Source organism: Dromiciops gliroides, chromosome 6 (genome assembly GCF_019393635.1).
Source record: "Dromiciops gliroides isolate mDroGli1 chromosome 6, mDroGli1.pri, whole genome shotgun sequence".
Classification (NCBI taxonomy): domain Eukaryota; kingdom Metazoa; phylum Chordata; class Mammalia; order Microbiotheria; family Microbiotheriidae; genus Dromiciops; species Dromiciops gliroides.
This window is the reverse complement of record NC_057866.1, coordinates 17,971,015-17,981,121: the sequence shown is the minus strand read 5'-3', so window position 1 is coordinate 17,981,121 and position 10,107 is coordinate 17,971,015. Positions and strand designations below refer to the sequence as shown.

At 38.0% G+C, this 10,107-nt stretch overlaps 1 pseudogene; it reads left to right on the top strand.

The window, feature by feature from the left end:
* The first annotated feature begins 1,524 nt into the window (after nucleotides 1-1,524).
* On the top strand, nucleotides 1,525-9,078 carry LOC122731847 (annotated as a pseudogene).
* Nucleotides 9,079-10,107: the final 1,029 nt, after the last annotated feature.

Genomic DNA, 10,107 nt, shown 5'->3' with positions numbered 1-10,107 from the left:
TCCCTTATGATGTGCTGCTGCTTCCTCTGCATTTACATGGAAAAGAAACTATTTTATAATTCTGTTTAAATAGCAGGTTGTGGTCTACACAAATGTGTATGTGTAAGAAGTTAAGTTCTGGAATGGATTCACGATTCCAATAACTGCACACTCCTTATAGAGAAGGTAAGTATCTCACCAACCAGACCATAAAAAGATTGCAAAAAACTTGTGAAAAATGATGAATCTACAATAAAGAAAATGCGGGTATACTTACAATTAGTAAATGTTTAAAAAGCAAAAGGGAGTTGGAATGCCTAAATAGAACTCAAAAACAGTGGCAAAGATTTGCTAAGTACCTGGCACTATACTACACTAGGTGGTCCAGGACATTTGACACATAGCAACCTGAAAATCCTGAAGCAAACCATCATGAACAAATTCCAAGAAGGCCCTCAATTTCTCTAAATGATGATGTTAAAGGTCTACTTTTTGTCTGTCACAGAATAAACAGTGACAGATCAAGTACTGATTTGAATAAAGAGTATTGGGAATGGCAGATATTTGTACCCAGATGTTTGCATTTCTTTGTCCTTATTCTCAACTTTACTGTAGTTCACCTTATCATGCCCTTCATATTCAGTTCAGACCTGTGTCCTCTGTGTATTTGTTTACTGAGAAAGTTCAGCTTATCAAATATAGCTATTCAATTATTCAGTGAGTCAAATAAAGCGAGGTCAACAAGTGTTTATTAAGCATTCCTATGACTCAGGAAATGTACTACTCTGGAGATGCAAAGAGTTCAATTTGATGGAAAAATAGAAGTTCAATGAAAAATTCTATTCAAAATTTCTCAGCTAACCAAACCCATGGTAACAAATTTGTTCCGGCTGTTGGGACAACACTTAGTAACACTGTGTGCTCATTGGCAGCCAACCCAAATTAGGTACAAAGTACTTTTTGGAGGGAAAAATAACATTTATATAACCCTGTAATGTTACAGAATGTGTTCTTAAAACACATCTTTAGAGGCATTATTATTCCCTTTTCACAGATGTGGAATCAGTCTCTGAGTTTAAATTATTTCCCTCTGGTCATTCAGGTAATAAGACTAGAGACAAGACTTGAACTCAGGTATTGTAACTACTCAATGTTCATTCTATCTACTACTCCATAAGACCTAACTGCCTCATGTGTGAGAGGTAAACTTAAGACAAGCTGATAAAGAGGAAAAAAAACTATTACTGCATTGTCAGAGAGTTTGTATGTTGACTGTTTTTTTAAGCTATTTCCCCTCTATTTTATCTATTATAAAGAGTGCTTTGTTGGATGGGGAAGGGAGAACGGATATATTTGGAAATTAAGATATATATTATACATATATACATAGATATAAACTGACCAACAAAAATTAGATTTTAGAAAGATAGAAAACATCAACATAAAATAAGAGGGCATCTTATGCCTAAATCTGAGTAATACAATCTCTCCCTCTCTCTCTCTCTCTCTCTCTCTCCCTCTCTCTCTGCAGATAATGTGATAGCCATGACACAAGCAAACAGCACCGTGGTGACTGAATTCATTCTGCTGGGATTTTTGGTTCAGCCAGAAGTACAGCTCATCCTCTTCCTTGGGTTTTTCATCATCTATGTCATATCTCTAGTGGGCAACACTGGCATGATCTTCCTCATCAACATTGATTCCCGCCTTCACACACCCATGTATTTTTTCCTCCAACACTTGTCCTTTGTTGACCTGTGTTATACCTCTGCTATCACTCCAAGATGTTACTAAATTTCTCGTGGTTCTCACAAATCTATCTCATTCTCAGGATGTCTGATACAATTACATATTTATGGTCTATTTGCTACCACTGAAGTTTATCTTCTTGCAGCCATGGCATAGATCGTTATGTGGCTATCTGTTACCCACTGCGCTACCCAGTGGTCATGTCCCAAAGGGTCTGTATCTACCTGGTTCTCTGTATCCTATTTCATGGGGTCTACGACTGCCACTGTACATGTCTCTTTGCTTTCTTTGCAATCTTTCTGTAATTCCAATATAATCAATCACTTTTTTGTGATGCCCCCCAGTCCTGGCCCTTTCCTGCTCCAGTATTTGACATGAATGTCATGTTGTTAATGGTCAACATAGGCATTAACCTAACAAGCACTTGCTGGTTGTATTCTTCTCCTACGTGTACATCCTGGCCGCCATCTTGAAAATGCACTCCACTTCAGGGAGACACAAGGCCTTCTCCACCTGTGCCTCCCACCTGATGACCGTAATCCTATTTTATATGGGGTCTCTCTCTTACATGTATTTAATCCTTCCTCCCAGTGAGTCCGAGGAAAATGACAAGGTGGCCTCCATATTTTATGGCATCATCATCCCCATGCTAAACCCCTGATCTATAGCCTGAGAAACAAGGAGGTCAAAGATGCACTGAAAATTCACGGGAAAGGGTTGCTCTTGATTCAGGCCTTGTATTTCAATGGGTTTGAATATATAAAGCTATGTATGCATGTATGTTGTATGTGTATATGTATGTATGTGTATATATATATACACAATGTATATACAAAGTCTTACAACAAAATGTATATACACACATGCATACATATAAATATATATATAATACATATCTATTTACCTATTATCTATCTATCTATATCCTCACACCTTTGTTTCTCTAGACTTTACTATGTATAAAATAAGGCCTTGCTAAATACATTGAAAATGTTACCAAGTCCAGTGGAAGACTCTCATCAAATGAGAGCATATATTTGATTCAAACACCTTCAGCAAATGGTCTTATCTATTCACTGAAAGGGCAATTAGGTGGCACAGTAGATAGAACACCAGGCCTGGAGTCAGAAGATTCATCTTCTTGAGTTCAAATCTGGCCTAAAACACTTACTAGCTGTGTAACCCTGGTCAAGTCATTTAACCATGTTTGCCTCTGTTTCTCATCTTTCCAATGAGCTAGAGAAGGAAATGGCAAACCATTCCACTATCTTTGCCAAGAAAAACCCCAACAGGGTCATGAAGAGTATGACATGACTAAAAAAATGACTGAACTACATTCACTCAAAGGGACCCACCTAAAAATACTCTTTCCTAATCTTAGAAAGTAGGATCCTAGCAACAATTCTGTGAAGCAGAAATGTGTTTGTGTTTGATAAGTGCAAATGTGTTAAGTACCAGGGCCAGTTGGCTACCCAGTCCAATCTAACAAGAACCACTAACTGGGATGCTATCGGCAGAGGCAGTGGTGAGTTCATCATCATACATATTTACCTAAAAGCAAGATCTCCTGGATATATAAAGAGGTGACATCTGAGAAGGGTGTGAGGGGAAAAAAAGATCTGAAGGATTTAGTGGGTTGTAAGCTAAATATGAATTAGCAGGGATATCAGCCGTAAAACAAACTAACTAGCTAACTAACAAATGACAAACCCTACTGTGACCTGAGGCTACACTGAGAGACAAAGCTTCCAGGAATAAGGAACTGATAGTGCAACTGTGTTCTACCCTCATCCATGTTGTCTGGAGAATTGTGTTGTTCTGAGTGCCTGAGTGATGAGAGCTTGAACCAAAAGGTTAGCCATGAGAGCAGAGAAGGAATAATTGTGACAAATGCCTAGGTAGAATTAAAAAGACTTTGCAATAGATTTGAGGTGGAAATGGGAGATAAGGGTAAGCAGAGCTGGAAAAGGTAGAGAGAAGTCCAAATACATCCACATTCTCACTGGGAGATCTTTTCCCCATATCTTTCCAAAAATCCTCCAAAGAAGAATTATCTAATATGCTAAAGTCCTTTTTCTAGATCTTTTAATAGTTTATTGGCTCCTTTGCAACTTTTCACTGAATGCAAGACATCATTGGTAATATGCTACAGGCTTCTTAATATTACCATGTATTTATTCATGCTCCTCGGGTCCACCATGAATGCAATTCAATCAGTAAGTATCTATTAAACTTTGTGGGTTGGTTGCTACCACACTTGTTACAATGCAAGAATTGTAAGGTGGCACAGTGACCACTAGCTTTGGAGTCAATGGGACTCCTGTGTTCAATTTCTACCTCTACAACATATTAGCTTCATGACAGCAAGTAAATCACTTAACCTCTTAGCACCCCTTGACCTATAACTCTCTAGTACCATAGATGCAAAAAGTTATCAGTTTGTATTGATAGAGGAACTTGCCAACCCAGACTTTATACCAAGGAAATCCAAAGGATCACTGATAGAAAAACTTTTCTTACTTCCACAGAGAGAAGTGATGAACTCTGAGTACAAATTGAAGCATTTTTTCACTTTCTTTTCTTGTTTCATTTTAATGTGTTTTCTTTTGCTACATGCTAATATGGAAATAAGTTTTACAAGAATTCACATGCATAATTGATATCATACTGCTTTCTTTCTCAAGGGGTAAGGGAGGGATGAGAGGGAAGGAAGAGAATTTGGAACTAAAAATGTTTAAAGGAATGTTAAAATGTTTAATGTAATTGGGAAAATCTTTAATGAAATAAATTGAAAATATCTAAAAACAATATTCCTTATTCCACTTCTTTTAATCTATCACCATTTAAATGCAAATTGCATTTTGTCCTTGTACACCCAGTAACTAATAACAGGTACATACTATGGGTTCAGCAAATGCTTTCAAATTGTTTGGGAGGCTTCAAATGATGTGATCATGAATCCACCTAATACATTGAAACACTGACAGAAAAAAGAGGCTAAAACAGCCTCAGGTGGGAGACGATTTGATTGAAGATCTAGAAATTCCATCTCTAATCCTGCATTTTAGCAAATGTTGATTTTCTTTTAAATCTAGGTAATTTATTTCCCAGGCGGGCACCAGCTTTCACTGAGCATGTGAGCCCATAGTACAGAGAATGAGTCATAATACCTCTGTCTACCAAAGTGGTTAGAACCAGAGTGGTGCCAAAATTGAAGAAAAAGCATCAGTATCCCTTTAAGCCAATGTGAAGAATGGAGAGAATTATCCAGGGATTTTCAAGCATGCACAGAGGCTTTGTTTCTACTAATACTTATGTATTTGTTTCTTGGGGGCAGCTAGGTGGCACAGTGGATAAAGCACTGGCCCTGAATTCAGGAGGGCCTGAGTTCAAATCCAACCTCAGACACTTGACAATTACTAGCCGTGTGACCTTGGGCAAGTCACTTAACCCTCATTGCCCTGCAACAAACAAACAACAATAAAAATGACATGTATTTTGTTTCTGATAAGACCTATATATTCTCAAAGTATAAGTCAGTCTTTGTCCTATCAGAAAAGATAGATTAATTCAATACATCTTAACTCACTAGTTTATTGGGAAGTGAGATAGGTTTCTTGAAAGAATAGAAAAGGTGTTTTAAGAAAGATATAGGAGGGACAGCTAGGTGGTGTAGTGGATAAAGCACTGGCCCTGGATTCAGGAGGACCTGAGTTCAAATTCGGTCTCAGACACTGGGCACTGTCTAGCTGTGTGACCCTGGGCAAGTCACTTAACCCTCATTGCCCTGCAAAAAAAAAAAAATACAAATAAGTGATAGATGAGAAGAAGAGAAGAAAAAATAGCTTGTTCAATATCAATTCAGCATATTGAACTCAGGGTACAAAGGAACTGGGTTCCTACTACTTACACTACTTACCACTACTACAAGTTGTGAGACCTTGAGCCCATCCCATGACTTTTGTGGACCTAAGTTTTTCATCTAAAAAATTAGGATCTTGGCCTTGGTGGCATCTAAGGCCCTTTTCAGCTCCAAATCTATGGTCCTGTAATCTTATAACCATCTTATTCAATCAAATCATAATCATTTATTAAGCACTTGCTATATCCTAGTCACTATTGTGTTTAGAATGCAAATATGGAAGTGACTCACCATTATTAGCACTGATGTCCCTTATGCATGGAATAGTCTCCCTCCTCATCCTCCACTTTCTGGCTTCCCTGGAGTCTTTCAAATCTCAGCTAAAGCCCCAGCCCCCTCAGAAAGCCTTTCCCAGAACTCCTTAACCTTACTGTCTTCCCTCTGAAATTATCTCATTTCATCTGCACATGTATTTCATTTGTACATTACACTGGTCAACTCCTTGAGTAGAGGGATTGTTTTGTGATTGTTTTTTTGTTTTGTTGGTTGGTTGGCTGGTTTTCCTTTCTAGTGTTTAATAAATACTTGTTGATGTGACTTGAAAAAAGTGAGATAGGCTCTGTCCTCACAGAATTAACATTTGGGGGGGGGGCAGTGAGGGTTAAGTGACTTGCCCAAGGTCACACAGCTAGTAAGTGTCAAGTGTCTCAGGCCAGATTTAAACTCAGGTCCTCCTGAATCCAGGCCGATACTTTATCCACTGCACCACCTAGCTGCCCCCAAGTTAACATGTTCACAACATGCAACATGTTCACAAGTGAGAAAATGTAGAATATATAAAAAATAAATACATGGTAATTTGTGGGTACTAACGACTGGAGTAACTAATTGAATTGCAAAATCAATCAAGATATTGAATTAAACAAGCATAGTGTCTGCTGTCTTTTTGTCTCTTGGTAAGTGTTTGTCTCAGACCACCTACTGAGCATTTTGTCTCCTCAACACAATAAAAATAGTATATAGCAAGCCATTCTCTGCAGGATGCTGGGTCAGGAACTGGGAGTATTATAGAGTATTGTGGCTTGTCCTCATCAAAGCCACTGCCATACTCTCTTTGAGAAGATTCCAAAAGACTTGCTAGATGTTGGCTTAGTTCTAATTTTGTGTAATTTGGCCTTTATTGGAATGCTTGATTTCTGCATTACACATAAACACTATAGTAATAGTAATCGCTATGACTTTAGTAACTTGATCACTGTCTATGCTGCAATTACAAAGACCTCTGTCTATATTCTATTCTTCCTCCATATTGTCTCATTTGGTTGAACTCATTATCCCCTATTGATTCAATTGTCATCTCTATACATATGATTCCTATATCCATATATCCAGCCCCATAACTCTCTCTCCAGCTTTCATTATGTTATCACCACCTGCCCTTTGAACTATCCCAAACAGAATTCATGATCTTTCCTCCCTAAACTTCCCCTCTTTGATATTTTCCTGTTACTTTCAAGGACATCACCCTTCCCCAGCCTCACAATCTAGGCATTATCTTCAACTCCTCATTGTGAGATTTAAGATTTTTAGCAAATATTTGGACGAAGGCATAATTTTCAGAAGACAAAAATGTGGAGTGGTTAACTAACTAAATGGTAGGATGAAAATATCTTTCTTTAGAAGCGATAGAGAATTAGGTTGAATTCCCCCCAAAAGATGAATTCCCATAGAGATAAACATAAATCTTTATAGTTGGGTACAAAAGTCGCTTCACAGATAGAAGATGAGGGAGGCATGCTTAAGCAACAATTTGTATGGAAGAGATGTAGCAATTTTAGTGGACAACAATGTGAATCATGGTGAACGGTTGTGATGAGACAGTCAACAAAAATTAATGCCGTCTTAGTCCAAGTTAAAACAGGCAGTTTCCAGTAATAAGGAGGTGATGGTTTCCATGGTACTTTGGCCTAGTTCTGTATTCAGTTCTTCATACCACAATATAAGGACATGGACAATCTTGAGGGTAGCCAGTGGAAGGCAACTGGGTTAGTGAAGGACCTTGAGACCATGTCCTAAAACAACTGCTTAAAAGAAATGGGAATAGTGGGTAGAGAGACAGAATTAAGACAACTGGATTTTTTATCCTTCCTCACCTTTAGCTTGTTCTGTGGCCTTGAGCCAATCACTTAATGTTTCTGGGACTCAGTTTTATTGCATGTCAAATGAGAGAGTTGGGCTCATGACCTCTAAGGCTCTTCTACCTCTAAATCTCTGATTGGAGCTTAGAATTGGAAATCAAAGTGATGACCATCAATTGGGGAATGGGCTAAACAACCTGTGGTATATAATTGTAATGGAATATCATTGTGCTATAGAAATGACAAGCAGGATGATTTCAGAAAGGCCTGGAACAGACTTCTATGAAATGATGTATAGTAAAGTGACTCAGAACCAGGAGAATATGTGCACTATGTCGGTAGTATTGTTCAATGAAGAACTGTGAATGCCTTGCTTATTCTCAACAATACAATGATTCAAGACAATCCCAAAAGACTAATAATGATGCAACCTATCTACCTCCAAAGAAAAGAACTGATGTTGAACACAGACTGAAGCATGCTATTTTTCACTTTCTTTTTTTTTTTTCTTTTATTTGAGTCTTCTTATACAAATGACTAATATGGTAATGTTTTACATAATTGAAATGTATAACCTATATCTGATTGCTTACCACCTCAGGGGAGAGGGAGGAATGGAGGGAGGGATAGAAATTTGGACTCAAAACTTTAAATAAAAATGTTTATTAAATAAAAAGTCAATCAACAACATTTATAAAGTACTAAGTGCAAAGCACTATGTTAAGCCTGCAGCGAATACAATCTGTTTGGTTAAAACATTGAAAAAAAAATACATAAATAAATAAATAAATCTCTGGTCCTTTGATTTGTTGAACTATGGATTTTAGCCTCCATAAGAGAAAATAATATGTTAACTCTCATCAAGTAGCTGAAGAATGTCATGTGGAAGAGGGCTTGTAATATTTGGTCCTTGCAGAAACAGAGCTGGGCACAATGGATGGAAAGGATGGCTAGAAGTTTCAAAGAGGGAGGGGCAACTAGGTGGCGTAGTGGATAAAGCACCGGTCCCTGGATTCAGGAGGACCTGGGTTCAAATCTGGCCTCAGACACTTGACACTTACTAGCTGTGTGACCCTGGGCATGTCACTTAACCCCAATTGCCTCACCAGAAAAAATGTTGCAAAGAGGAACACCTAACATCAGGGGAGAAAATGTCATAACGATTTATTTGAACTGCCTCATAGTGGAATGGGCTCCCTTCAGACATTGTGGATTCTCTTTTTCAATAGAAACAAGATGGATGACTATAAGGTGCAGCTCCTCCCCAATTTTGAAGTTCTGAGCCCCAAACCTTATAGCCATCACAATCCAGGTGAACAATGTGACCTGGCTCCCTCACCTGCCTTTTAACTCTCCACTCTATCAACAACTAAAGCCATAGTTAGACTGTTAGCCAATTGCTGTTGTCAGACCCATGGGCTAAATGCCTCCTGGTTATGGACCCCATGGTCAATTTAAATTTCACAACAATTCTGTATTTTACAATGCTAGAAAATTGCTGGCAGGCTCCAAAATTTTAAAGGTTTATTCATTGTTACACAACTAAAAAGTTCCAGAGATAGGACATGAACTTTTGAATCTTCTTTTCTCCATGGCAAAACCTTTTTTGGATTCACTACACTTTAAGACCTCTCACATAATCTAATAAGAACTTCAGATCAACTCTATTAGGAAGCTAGTACAATATTATTTCCCATGCCATAGAAGTAAACAGAGACTCAATGAGTTTTATCTCACTGGGCAAGTTGCTTAGCCCTTTTTCCTCAAATCCTCATCTATTAAATGAGCTGAAAAAGAAAATGGCAAACGACTAAAGTATCTTTATAAAGAAAATTCCAAATGGGGTCATAAAAAATCAGACACAACTAAAATAAATGAAAAACAACTTGTTGTATATAATAGATTTACTCATCATTCATTATTTGCAATGTTCTTTTGTGTTACCAGCACTTAGTGTGAAGGGGCTAAGCTGACAAGTGCAAACTAAGAGCTGCTTTCCCCCTCAAGAGCAGTCAGGGAAGCATCTTTTGTCTGCAACCTAGTCCAGTGATTTTCCTAAAGTACATAGTTGACTATGTCTCCCCACTACTCAGTAAAGTCCTGTGGATCCCTATTACCTGTAGAATCCAATATAAACTAATATTTGGCATTTAAAGGCATCACAACCCAGACCATTGCTACCTTTCTTTCACATTACTCCACACCATTCACTCTGTGGTCTATTCATACAAATCTATTTTTTTTTTGTGCTTCACACATGATGTTCCATCCCATTTCCAGTCCTTTGCACTGACTGCTCCCCCTCCCAGTCTGGAATGCTCTTTCTTCTCACCTCAGTTTCTCAATTTCCCTGATTTTCTTCAGGTCTTAACTTAAGTC